A 14,735-nucleotide genomic window follows, 5' to 3' on the forward strand; every position below is an offset into this window, starting at 1 on the left:
CTGGAAAATATATTTTATATTATTATTACTATTAAATTGGAAAGACAGATTTACAGAGAAGAAGAAACAGAAAGAAATTCCATCAAGAACATCTACAGCTGACCCAACTCAAAGCCCGGGACCCTCTCCACACCTCCACACCTCAGGGTCGCAAGACCTTAGGCCATCCGCCACTGCTTTCCCAAGCCACAAGCAGAAGGCTGAATGGGAAGTGGAACAGCTGGGATATGAACCAGCAGCCCACATGGGGTGTCAGCATTTGTAGGTGGAGGTTAAGCCTAGGAGCCACTGTGCCGGCTTCCCTCCCCGCTATTCTTTTCATCATTATTTGGGAGATTAAGAGCTGGGAATGCCAGAATAGAGGGAGAAAGTAACAGAGAGATCTTCCATCTTTGCTTCAATTATCAAATACCCCCAGTATCCTGTCTTTATACATGGAAGGCATTAATATACTCTAAAGAAAGTAAAAGATATAAACCATCCCCTGGAGTTGTATTATCATGATGTTCACTTACAAAAAGAATAGAACATTCATTTTCTATAAGAAAAAATGTCTCCCAGAGATTTGTTAATCTTACATTTTCCTGTTCTATTATCAATTGAAATCTATCAATGTACACTGCTGGTTAATATGTCACATAGTAAGTACTTATCAGATTCTTTCAGATAATGATCTAAAAGCATTGGTTGAGCACGGGAATTGAGGACTAAATTAAACAATCATGTTTTATCCTGGCCATCACATCAGTAGTGACTGAAGCTACATGACAGAATGGTGTGTGTAGTCCTGCTCAAACTGAGGATGTCTTCCGCTTTTCTCACTCAGGCCTCTGATACACAGTTGTTGCTTTCAACACCAGAGAACAGAAACACCTCTGTTGCCCCAAGTATGAGCAGATTCTTACACTTTTGGTAAGTTGTCAAAGATTGTCAGACAAGCAACCTGTGCTATAAGTCTATGATCATACCACTGAAATTCCTTAATGCACTTTTTTAAAAAAAATCACAAAAAGCTTTTTTAAAACACAGTTTGAGTATGTAATTCAGATATGATACAATTCACTCACTTGAAGCTTATAGTTCAGTGGGTGTTAAGGCATTCACAATCAATGTTAAAACATTTTCATAATCTGTCCTCTGTAAATTTGTACCCACTAGTAATTACTACATATTTCCCCTACCTCATCGATATCCCTGTTAGCCACTAATGTACTTTTCGTTTTATAGATTTTTCTATTCCACACATCTCAGGTAAGTAGAAGGATGCAATATGTGAGACCTTCCTGTTAGTAAGGGAAAGAGTCCAGAAAAAGTCATGGCCTGCTTTTATTTTGAGTTTCTTGTCTTGTTTTTTAAAGATTTATTTAATTTTTATTACAAAGTCAGATATACAGAGAGGAGGAGAGACAGAGAGAAAGATCTTCCGTCCGATGATTCACTCCCCAAGTGAGCAGCAACGGCCAGTGCTGTGCCGATCCGATGCCAGGAACCAGGAACCTGTTCCGGGTCTCCCATGCGGGTGCAGGGTCCCAAGGCTTTGAGCTGTCCTCGACTGCTTTCCCAGGCCACAAGCAGGGAGCTGGATGGGAAGTGGAGCTGCCGGGATTAGAACCGGCGCCCATATGGGATCCCGGGGTGCGTTCAAAGCAAGGACTTTAGCTGCTAGGCCACGCCACCGGGTCCCAAGTTTCTTGTCTTATATGACATTTAGGATCCTTCTAAATACTATCTTCCTAATTTTTATTATAGGTGGTAACAGAGGATGGCTCCTGGTTAATTCTCTCTCATGTTTCCAACCTAGTATCTTGCTTAACAAAATACATGTTCCATGCTGACACTGTGGTGGCGGGGAGGGGAGCATCCCAAATTTAGCTGCTCTTGTCAGACAGCAAATGATATCTGTGGAGTCCTGAGCAATTTAAGTCACCTGTTAAGGTAGTCTGGACAAGAAGCCAGATATATAAGCCTAAATTGAACCCCTATCATAAAATGTTAACAGGCAAACATTAGAATAATTGCAGGCATGTACCACATAGTGACGTTTCAGTCAACAATGGACCATACAGATGAGAATGATCACATATAATTATATTGCCTGGTGACACAGTAGCTATTTTGGTTTGGGGAAGTATGCTCTATGATGTCCATACAGTATTAGCCATATCTCATTTCTTGCAATATGTCCCCATCATTAAGCAATGCATGACTATTGGAATATCAAGCTGAAAAAGCAAAGGCAAGATTACAGGCAACATGTGGTGTCTGGTACTCATAGATCAGATCAGATAAGGAGCAGGTGAGAAAGAAGCAATTATTGTAAACAGTGATAATGAAAGGTCTTTAATACTCTTAACATGAGTGGTCCATTAGGAGATACTGAAGGACCGTTGGTATTTTGCCACTGATTCAAGTCTTTGTATTCCTGGAAGGTAGGTAGACTTTGCTGGTGAAATTCAAGTTGGCATATCCTTCTTTCTTTACCATATTGTACCCATTATACCCTTATCTATTCTAGCTGATTCCAGGTACAAAAACACCCTATCCTACATGCCCATTCCTTCTTCCAGGTTGCACTAAACAAGTGATCCAACCAAGGGCAAAGCAACCTGGTGGGAGATTTCTGGGAGAAACATTGAAATGGATTTCTTCCTTAATAGTAATATAAAAATTAACATTTGTTTTGGCAAGACATCATTTTTCTTTAATCTGTATGTGTAACCACCATCTACAAATCATGAAGGAAGTCTAAGGGAGTCAAATACAGCAAAAGTAACTATGGAATGCACCCAACTCCTCTCAATCCCTGCCATATTTTGCCAATGTTCATGAGCTGGAGATGTTATTGTAGCATAAGACATGTTCAGAATTTAGGGCAGCACTTTCAGGCTTACTGGTGAGAGAAATGCTTCCTCACAAACAGCGAAACAATGAAAACATCAAGTTGTAGTGGCAAAAATGGGCAATACGTAATGAAGCTGTCTGCTCCTTGAAGTTTAAAGGGAGCACATGTGCAGAGAAAGGGTTTTTTTTTTCTTTAAGATATTTATTTTTATTGGAAAGGCTGCTTTACAGAGAGGAGACACAAAGAGAAAGACCTGCCATATGCTGGTTCATTTCCTTCTGGGCTATAATGCCTGGAGCTGAGCCGATTCAAACCCAGGAGTCAATAATCTCCAGCTCTGCCACATGGATGCAGGGTCCCAAGGCTTTGGGCCACCCTCCTCTGCTTCCCTAGGCCACAAACACGAAGCTGAATGGGAAACAGAGCAGCCGGGACACAAACCGGCTGTCATATGGGATCCCTACACATGCAAGGGAAGGATTTAACCACTAGGCTACTGAGTTTGGCCCAAAGGGGTTGATTTTCATTGTGATATGAGTTGCATACAAGGCTTCTATCTGCAAGGCTTTGGATTGAGCTGGGACCCACTGACCAGGAATTTGCTTATATAGCATCTCAGTTTCCCAGAATCATTTAACTAAAGATTTAAAGGCAAGTTTTGGCTGGAAAACAAAACACATAATTTTAATTAAAGTTGTAATTTCAGTAACAGCAAAAAGCAGAGTCCCAAATTCCCCTTGGTCAATACACTATATATTACCCAGTGTAGTATGGGTGATCACAAAGAGCTATCTATATTCCTTTTGAAGCTAAATTGATACAGTTGTGCCAACTGGCTTTCTTGCCTTTTCTGAAAGCGACGGGATCTATACACAAAAACAGTGCTATGACTTTGTCCTTTACATTTAAATAAAGGAAAACAAGAATCAGAAAGTATGCGTAAGTACCTCAGTATTTGTGCAAGAATCTGTCTGCAGGGACAGGCATTGTGACAGAGTGAGTGACGTCATCACCTAAAGTAACAGTGTCCACTGTAGAAACTGGTCTGTGTCCTGGTTCATCCACCTCCCATCCTTCTCCTCGTAATAACCACAAGATGGCCCAAGAACTTGGGTCCCTACCACCCATGTGGCAGAGTTGGATGTATTTTTTGGCTCCTACGTTTGGTCTGGTCTACCCCTGGCTGTTATGGCCATCTGGTGAATGAATCAAAGGATGAAACATCTGTCTCTCTCAGTCTCTTCCTCTCTCCCTGTTACAGACTTACAGACACATTAATACATCTTAAACAAACAAACAAACAAACAAACAAACAAAAAACAATGTATGTACAATAGAGCCTTGTAACTATTTCAGCTCAATTCAGGGTACCCCCTGGCTATGCCTAGAATGAATTACTGCAGTATCAACATTCTTGATAGTAACTCTGTCCTACAGAGAAGTGAAAAAATGAAAATGTCACGCTTCTAGGCTTTTACACAAACCATAAACTGTGTATATTTATTAAAAACAGGGTAAAATGAAGCCAAGATGGTTTGTTGGATTTTAAGCCTTTACAGAAGGGAAATCAGGAGTAAACATAAAATTACAATATCATGAATGAATACCTTATATCCATGGAAAGGTTGTTATTTAGAAACAGAATGATAGGGGTTGAGAACAAAAACAGATACATAGAAGATCTATTACAATGGACTTGCTCTAGAAAGGACATGCTCTGGATAGTGGTATGGAATCTGTGGAAGTTTCTTCCCTGGTAACATTAGCCAATCCTCCTAAAACAAGGCTCTCTAACTTGTCCACAAGGCCAGGTGCTTAGTATAAAAAATGAAGCTACAATGAGAAGGTGCTGAGCTATGCCTGTTTCAAGGAGGCACTGCCATCAATCTCAGAGTCATTTTACCATTTGATAATGTAGGTCCAAGTCCCAGATCTGTTAAAAAATAAAATTAAAGAAGCCAGAAACCCAACTAAATGAAACTCTTAATCTCTAAGTGTTGACAACTAATTTAAAACCAAAATGTTCAACACTCTTACACTGTTGGCCAAACAGCACTTTTCTACAAGCTGGATTTGTCTGAATCTAAAGGCTTCCAGATTTTTTTGCTCACACTAAATGATTCCACAAAGTAGATAGTGTCTGTGAGTCCACTTTTATCATTTCATCAGACTGAATTTTTAAAGCAGATTTGAAAATCTAGCCTTTGAAGGGTCAATTAATAGCAACTGATTCAGGAGAGAGGCTGCACAAAATGACTGTAGTTGGAAATCTAGCCCTGGGACTAAAACTGCTTTATTCAATGACCTTCCTTAAGGTCATTACCATGAGTTTGCTTCAGCATTTGCAACACAGAGACAGCAGCAGCTAAACTATGATGAGATGAGCTAATCTAAAAGATTTATTTATTTTTGATTCTATGTCTTTATGTGAATTACCTTTTTATGTCCTTCACACATTTTTCTATTGGGATTTTCACAATTTGACAAGTTCTTTGGAATGTTATCTTTTAAATTTCTAATATTTTTAACAAATACACAATACTTACACGCTTTAATGGGATAAGGCAATATTCCAACACATACACATTCAGCATAAAATCCAAAATGACTTGCTCTTGCCCAAAAACTGCTTTAAGAATTCACAATAATCTCTGCCTGTAATTTTAAAGTTTGTCTCATTTGCACAATTCTCAAGAATTTCTCCAAAAATTATCAATACCCTAAAATTCATGAAAATGATAAGCACTATGGGCTGAATGGAAGCTTTCAACACATTATGACCCCTTATACTTCTTTTACAAATTCAGCACACACATTTTCTAACAAACAGTAGCTCTGTTTGTTGCCAGTCAACATGCATTTTTCAAGCTTAGACTCTTAAACTCACTTCCCTCTTCAGCACAATAGAAAATTGAAAACTTGCTCAATAGTTTAAACTTCATTCAACATAAGCAAATATGTTGAGAGAAGAAGCTAATATTTACTTCTGTCCTCACATACTCAAGTGCCTGTATTTGAGATTTTGAATATGAATTATCTCTGTACAATCTTGTAGTCGAGGTGATGAACACAAAAGGTTGCACATTCAACCAGTTATAATAAGGCTCTTCATTTTGATGCCAAAGTATATTTGTATCTTTTTAAGTTAAAAATTTATTGATTTATTTTCATTTTATTTGAAAGGCAGAGAAAGACAGAAATGATTCATTTGTTGGCTCATTTCGTGTATGCTCACAATGGCCAGGGCTGGGTCAGGCTAATGCCAGGGATCCGGAAGCTCGCTCAGGTTTCACCTGTAGTTGGCAGGGATCTGAGTACTAGAACCGTCACCTTCTATCTTTGAGAGTGGTTATTAGCAGGAAGCTCCACCAGAAGTGGAAGAGAAGGGGCTCCAACTAGTCTCTCTCACATTGAATGTGTCACAAATAGTAACTGTACCTCCAGATACCTTACTCATCCAAGTGTGTTTAGAATTAGCATGCCTGGGCACTGGACTAAGGCTCAACAGTCTAATTCTCCACCTTCAAGCTTCTTGCATTCTATATAGGCACTGGTTTAGGTCTCGGCTGCTCCACCTTCAATCCTGTCCACTGCTTCAGGCCCGAGAAAGCAGCAGAGAATGGCTCAGGTCGCCGGCCCTTGCACTCATATGTACAGGGTATGTGGGAAACCTGAAGATGCTCCTGGTTTTAGATCAGCTCAGCTCAGTTCTGGTCATTGTGGCGATCTGGTCAATGAAACCAGCAGATGTAGATCTTCCACTCCCCGGCCCCGTTTCTCTTTCTCCCAGTAATTCTGCCTTTCCAATAAAAATAAATAAATCTGAGAAAAATAAACTTATTGGGCCCGGCACGATAGTATAGTGGTTAAGGTCCTTGCCTTGTATGCGCTGGGATCCCATATGTACACCAGTTCTAATCCTGGCACCCCACTTCCCATCCAGCTCGTGCATGTGGCCTGGGAAAGCAGTAGAGGAAGGTCCAAAGCCTTGAGACCTGCACCCGCACGGGAGACCGGGAAGAGGCTCCTGGCCCCTGACTTTGGATAAACTCGGCACTGGCCATTGCGGTCACTTTGGAAGTGAACCTGTGCTTGGAAGATATTTCTCTCTGTATCTCCTTCTCTCTGCATATCTGCCTTCCAATTTTAAAAAGTAGTAATAATAAAGAAAAGATTTATTTAAAAAAAAAAGAATCAAAAAAAACTAAAAAAAAAAAGAATCTGTGTGGCACACATATATTTTTGGAATTCACTCTGATAATTTTATTTTTCTTGTCTTTTTTTTTAAGATTTATTTTATTTTTATTGGAAAGGCGGATATACAGAGAGGGAGGAGAGATAGTGAGGAAGATCTTGCGTCCAATGTTTCACTCCCCAAGTGAGCCGCAATGGCTGGACCTGAGCCAATCCGAAGGCAGGAGCCTCTTGTAGGTCTCCCACATGGGTGCAGGGTCCCAAGGCTTTGGGCCTTCCTCGACTGCTTTCCCAGGCCACAAGCAGGGAGCTGGAGCTGCTAGGACATGAAGCAACACCCATATGGGATCCTGGCAGTTGCAAGGAGAGGATAGTACCACTAGAATATTGTGCAGAGCCCAACACACAGATTCTTAAAGAAATTATAATTTCCACAACATCAGTCCAGTTCATATATTCTAAATATACCAGAATGACTCATGCTATATGATAGCCTATTTTCTCTACTCCTCAGAATAAAATTCTTGTTTTCTTTTTAATCTTTATCTGCCTTAAACTCATCAAACCTATTGGTAGCATTGGAAAGCAAACCTTTTTTTTTTTTCTGAGAGCTTTGTTGCTTTTCTTCCACTTCATTCATTTTTTGACTGCTCTTCTCAAACATCTTTTTACAGCCTTCAAAGACTAGCAGCATTGCTCTTATAACAACAATGTTTATTCTTCCTTTTTGTGCTTTATTGTATCTGGCCAAATGGCACACATTCTATGCCTCACTTATTCTGTTCACCTCTCCCCATTGCTCGCGTGCCATAAATCACCTGTTGCAGTAATTTCACCTCTGCTTCACTAACTTTTATTTGTGTCCTCTCCTCAGCATCTCTGCTTCATATAGGTCTGATTCATTTGGCATCTGCATACATTTCTGACCCTCCAGCCTCCTACGTACAGCTGGCTGGCTGCTCGGCCCAGGCCCATCTTCTGACTGCAGCCTTTGTCTCCAGCGCCCACTCCCAAACTTCTACTCTTGTTTTTCATTGACCTTTATGCTCGGAACTGCTTCCCACGAACATTCATAAACCTCCCTGTTTCACTCACTCAAATCATTCCACCAGATTGGTTTTCTAGTCTGTAAGCAACTCTGCTTCATATCAGCTCGTTACATTCTTATCTGTGCCTGCCCATTTCTACAGCTATTTAATTTTCTCCCCAGAAAATTTTTCATTGTAGCCCTCATTTTTTCTGAGTTCTTTCTTTATAGAATCAGGGAAACAAAAGCAATACTCAATAAGTGTGCACAATATTTATTTTTAAGAAAATAAAACAAATATGAGTGGGAACAATACTGTTTGCCACACAAGCAACTACAGCAGGGATGGTGGAGCCAACATTTTATCACACATGGAAAACTCATATTTGCTATCATATTTTAACACCCATCACTATGAGGAATTTTGAACTTTTAAAAACAAACTTGCCAAGTTGACCTTCTAAAAGTCTTTTATTGCTTTATCCTGAATGATGGATTTTTGACAGCTTTTGAAGGAATGTGTTACTGTAGTAATATAGGAGAAATCAGTGAGGGGAGGGGTTCTGAGGAGAGGAGGAGGAGGAGGAAATCTCAGAGCCTATGGAACTGTATCACAGGACTTAAATCAACTTTTATCCCAGACATGACACTTGTATCTTAGAATCATGGAATAATTTCACCAGAAAAATATCTGACTTGAATAAAACTGCATGTCTTCAAATCTCTTTGAAAGCAGAAACTGTTTTACCTTTTTCAGCTAATTACAAAATTAGCTCTTTTGAGAAACTCTTAATCTTCCACTTATTCTAGTAAGTTCTGTGTAGTTCCCCCAAACTGAAATTTCATACCATTACACATACTTCGTGATCACATATGAACTACAAGGAAAAATAATAGTCGTCAATAGAATTATAACCTTTGGACTTAAAGCAAATGAAGGTCATAGGGCAGGCTGCCAAATTTCTCTTTATAATTACAGTGTCCTATCTGGGCAAAGATCAACACTAAACACATCATTCAATGCTTTGCTCTAAAATGCCCTTGGCTCTGAACATAAAAAGAGTAAACAGTGCCTTTTTCCTCATTGCTCTGTTGAAGACAAAATGGGTCACCAGTAGCCCTACTGGAGCCACCCATGAAAATTCAGGCATGGTTCCCACCCTTGCTGAGTGTGCTTGAATCGGAAAATGTGCCGCCAGGGTTTCCCTCAGTATGGTAAGGATATTAACTTCGTCAAGTTGAATTAGGTCATTTTCCTTGACTGGATGCTCCAAGACATTGACGCTTTGGAAAATCATGCTAGTTTTTTGCACATAAAAATAAAGAACTTCAATTAAAAAATAGTGAACAGTAAATTTGGGGATTTAATATTTTTATCTGCTGGCTAATTTTTCCCTCAAGCACCATGTCCAGTCTCTCTAGACTTCTGTTGTGCTGCTATTCTGTGCCTTTTCTTTCTCTTGTATTTCTCTTGTACGTCACTTTCTCATGCAGAATCATTAGACACAGGGAGCATGGATTATATTAACCTATCTTGTCAATTCAGCATTGATGTAATACAAATAGAAAGTGCATTAACTCATTCTAGGCATAAAGTGATGTGTCAGGCACTGCATGGAGTCCTGGACAGACGGAAGCAAGACATTGTCCTGTTTGTAGAGTAGTGAAGCCTACTGGGAGAAACTGGCAAGCAAACAGATAAGAAGCATAAAATGCATGAAGGAATCTTGGAAACCATGGTTAGGGCTCCCGACAGCTTCCTTGTCTTCTTCCTGTTTCCTGCCCCTTCCAACTCATGATTAAAGGAAAAAAAATCAAATATGCTCCTGAAATTAGTCATTGAAGATGCCCTGTGCCAACCACTGACAATCAGAGGGCTCCTGCAGCCTTCACTTTTTCCTTATAAAGCTTCCTCACCATTCTGGCTGCCTTTGAGTCTCTCCCAAATGTAAGTGATGGTATGGCAAGCTCTAAATAAATGGAATGTTTGTTCTTATTTGGTGTCCTTTATTACCAAATTCACTTTTTCAATATCCACCATTGCCAATATCTAAAATTGTCCCTTATTTGGTACATGGGGGGGGGTGGTTTGTATGTGTGAGGCAACATATTAAGATTTACATTGAGTGAAAACTATACTTTGGCAAAGACAGAACAGGGAAAGAAAAGGAAAATACCTTACCCATGAGCAATTTCCCACCAATTATAGAAAAGAAATCTGACTGGAAAACAAATCAAAACAACAACAACAAAAACCCAAGGACTTTCTTCCCTCTGCTTTCACACCCCAGCAAAGCACACAGAAGTGTAATGGGATCCCCAAATGTGCAGAGACGTCTCCCCAAAGGAAGTCAGAAAGCAAGTCAGCAGGTATCAGTCCGGTGCCTTCAAATGCAGTGCTATTCAGATGATTTCTACCTAGACTGCATTGTTTCTTGCAGTTCTGGGGACGAATTCACTCCCTACTTTGTTCAGATCCTAAATGCTATTTGCATTTTTTGCCTTGTGGTCCTTCCTGTCTTAACTCTAACCACAGCCTCTGTCTTCAAATTTTCCTCAACCTTTCTGCCAATCTCTTAGACTAAAGCCAGGAACCCAGAACTCCTGTTGGGTCTCTTGTGTGGCTGTCAGGGGTTCTAGATTTGAACCAAGTTCTGGTGCTTTCTCAGGCACTTTAGCACAGACCTGGTTTGGAAATGGAATATTGCCAGGACATGAAACAGCACCCATATAAAATATTGGAGCTGCAGACCATGGGTTAAACTGCTGTGACACAATGCTGACTCTAATTCATTTTAATTATATTTTAAATTAAAATTTTTGGAGATGATGCTTACATGTCACATATTCATTGATTTTTTATTAAATTATTTGTAATATGAAGACTAATATTACCATCAACACAATTTTATTTTAGAATATTTTCATCCATAGGCCAGGGCAGTAGCCTATAGGTTAAAGTCCTTGCCTTGCACACACCAGTATCCCATGCCAGTTCTAATCCTGCCCATCCAGCTCCTTGCTTGTGGCCTGGGAAAGCAGTTGAGGGCGGCCCAAAGCCTTGAGAAGTTGCACCCATGTAGGAGACCTGGAAGAAGTTCCAGGCTCCTGACTTCAGCTCCAGCCATTGCGGCCACTTGGGAAATGAATCAACAGATAAAAGATCTGCCTCTCCTCCTCTCTGTATGTCTTACTTTCCAATAAAGACAAATAAATATTACTTTTTTGGAAAACAAGAGTTCCATCTCCCTCAAAATTAAACTCATACTCACTTACAATCACTTTCTCATTCCTATCCTAAGTGCCAGAAAAACATGAATTTATTTTTTGTCTTTTTGATTTTGCCGTTTCTGGGCGTGTGATATAAATGGACTCATAAAAAAAAAAGATGTTGGATTTTTTTAATTGTATACTGTCCTTGAGTTTCCTTTTTTTATGTTACAGCCATATGTTGGTGCTACCTCTTTATTGATGTGCTATTCCATTGTATGGATAGATATTGATTAGCATCTTTTCTTTACTATAACAAAATATCTGAGGCCAGCTTCTTCGCAAAGATAGCAAAGGGATTTATTTTTGGTTTAGGAGGATCAACATTCAAAAACATCAGGTAGGCCTTAGAGAGGACTCCCTTTATTTGCAACCCCTCATGGTGAAATGATGCATGTTTTTGCAGTATTTCTCCTGTCCCTATGAATCCACCAAGATCCAGTCATGGTGGCTCCCTTCTACTGAACTAATCTAATCCAATCTCAAAGGCTCATCTAGCAGCACCTGAATGGGGTTGGGGTAATTTCTTGTCTTGTTAATATAATGGATATAAGAGTTTGGAAATTAATTTGTTCCATGAGATCAGGGGAGCAAAATCATATTGAAAGCATAGCAGATATATCACATTTTGTGTATTTATTAAGGCTAGTGATTTTAGTACAGTTCATGCTTAAAAACTGTATTTTGAGGAAGCCACTAGACAGAATCAGGTCTAGATTACTTGAGATAGAGTATGTTTTATTTGGGGATTGCTGGATAAACATTTCTTTCCTAACATGGATTAAAGGCAGGCTCAGCTTGAAGTTTCTGATAAGTACCAGAAATGTAGGTCTCAGAGCTAAATGCCTAGATGCCTATATCGCTGAGGTTTTGGAAGATGAAACCCACTATTTAGAGGCAGGAAAACTCTGGGAAAATGTGGAAAACGTCTCTTGGCACTCATTAGAAATGGTGTAAGTGGAGAGTGTCTTTTGACAAGACCACAGTTCAGAACAACTATTGAGGCCAGTATGGTGTCATAACAGGTTAATCCTACACCTGCAGCACTGGCATCCCATATGTATATTAGTTTGAGCTCCATGTTTTGCACTTCCCACCAGGCTCCCTGCTTATGATGACCTCATAAGCAGTGGAGGTTAGGTCTAGTGCTTGAGCCCCTGTATCCATGTAAAGGAAGCTTCTGGCTCTTGGCTCCAGGCCTCAGATCAGCTTAGCTCTGGCTGTTGTGGCCATTTGGAGAGTGAACCAGTAGATGAAAGATCTCTCTGTCTCTTCTCTCTTTGTAAAGTCTCCATTTCAAATATAAATATGTAAGGAACAGCTATCAACAAAGTATGAGAATATCTATCTTCTCATGCCTGGCAGGCTTGTGAACTCTTTGCTTTTCTGTTTTTTGGATGCTTCGGGACTAAGAGGCTTAGAAATTTGGGGGTTATATAGCTGGCTTTCATTTCCTTTATTAGTATTTACTGAGCATTTACTACATGCTAGGCTACTTGATACACTGTCTAACTGAATCTTTGCAATGATCTTATTATATTTGTTTCAAAAGATGGAGAAATTAAACTGTTATTATAATTAAACTGTTATTTTGCAGGTAGGGAAATTCACCTTTACAGAGATTACACTGTTCAAAATCACCTAGGCAATCAATCTAAAGTCAAAATTAGATCCCACTGTTTTCAAGGCCAAGTCTCTGCCGTCTAACAGACTCTCCTGGAGGGGAACAAAGCATCACTAAAACGGAAGCGAAGGTTTGAGTGGGGATTTATCATGGTAGGCTGATGAGAGGAGAAATAACAGATGGTTTCAATGGGACTTAGGGATAAAACAATGATGAAGGCTGAATATTAGCCCAATCATGCAGGTGAGAGTGTTAAGGGAAGAGGAGCCACCTGGTCTACTTGAAGGCACTGCTAAGATGTTTCCATCAACCTCTGAAAAGCTTCTCCACCCCATGCTATGGCTCCTTTTCTGACTACATAAATAATTGCAAAGACCAGATAGTTTTTAAAAGATCTTAAATAATTACAACTGCTTCCTGTTAAACTGGAAATAGATGACAAATGGAAATATAAAATACTAAGAGCCTTCCCAGTGTTTTAGATGCTTTGGAAAGCTCTGAGGCATAGAACTGCCTTTCCATTTGCTGTTATTAATAAAGTAATTGGCTTTCTAACCTCGGTTCACATTGTTTCTTTTGCTCAACGGCTTTTCTCACACATTCTGCTTGCTAGCATCCTGCTTACTGTGCATATCTCTAGCCATGCATATAACATCTGAGTGGCCTCCCTAACCACCACTTGAAGGTAGGAAATTCCCTTTCTTAAAACATCCATTCTTAACCTTGCTCAGAATTTTTAAATATGCACCTGTCAGTTAAGCTGGTCATTCACCATTACGCTGCAAGTTCCCTGAGGCCAGGTGAAACTCTGTTTAGATGAATACTCTCTAATCCCATGCTAGTTTAGTGCTCAGTATTGAAAGGCTCTCAATGAACCATGAAGCAAATCAGAAACAAAACAAGTCAGATTTGAAGTCAGGACCTCTAAGCCTCCTTCTAGTTCCTTAAATCTTCCAAGAATTCTGACAGTTTATGGGACTCAAGATAACACTTTGTGTACACCCCCAGGGTGCTGGGGGCATTGAGGTCAGGCTGTGCCTCCATCCACTTTAGTCTCTACAGCTGAGAAGGGTGAAGCTGAGAATGAAGCTTTCATTAACAACCCATTTCTACCCCGGGTCCATTACGGTTATTGTCTCGATGGAGAAAAGTTAGTATAACACAAGCCCGTTTCTTCGCAGGCGCCCTAGAATCTGCAACTCCAGAACTTCCAAGAAAGGGACATTTTATTGTAAAATCAACAACCCAGCTGCTCAATCCCTCTTTTCACTTTAAAATCATGTTTACCTTGTCTTCAGTGAAGTCTCAAGAGCTTTTCAGTAGAGACAGAGGAAGTAAAACAGAGGATGTGTTTCCTTAGCTGAGAAGCATCTAGAAGCTTGGATGAGCAATAAAGCACTGAAGAGCTCCGACGGCCTTTAATGCACTGTCTTGAGCAGGCACACTTCCAAAGCAGTCTTTGTCACCTCTGCGGAAGGAAAGATGAACAGTATTGTAGGTACCCATGAAGTAATGCCCAGTAAGCAAGTACAGCATTCCCTTCGCCCTGAGCCTCTGATGACAGGTTTTCTACATACATTATTGTGGAAACACTGGCTATGCTACGGATGACAAACTTTCCATCCTCCTCACCAGCTGCGTGGCGATCACCTTTATGCAACTGAAGTTCCAACACAGGTGAATAACTTCTAACCTTTCTCCTGGCTTCCGCAATCCCCACCAAACCCTGCCATCCCTGAGCTGTTCTGAAGAAAAGGAAGCTGAAGCAAAACCGAGCT

Source organism: Ochotona princeps, chromosome 10 (genome assembly GCF_030435755.1).
Source record: "Ochotona princeps isolate mOchPri1 chromosome 10, mOchPri1.hap1, whole genome shotgun sequence".
In the NCBI taxonomy this organism is placed as follows: Eukaryota; Metazoa; Chordata; class Mammalia; order Lagomorpha; family Ochotonidae; genus Ochotona; species Ochotona princeps.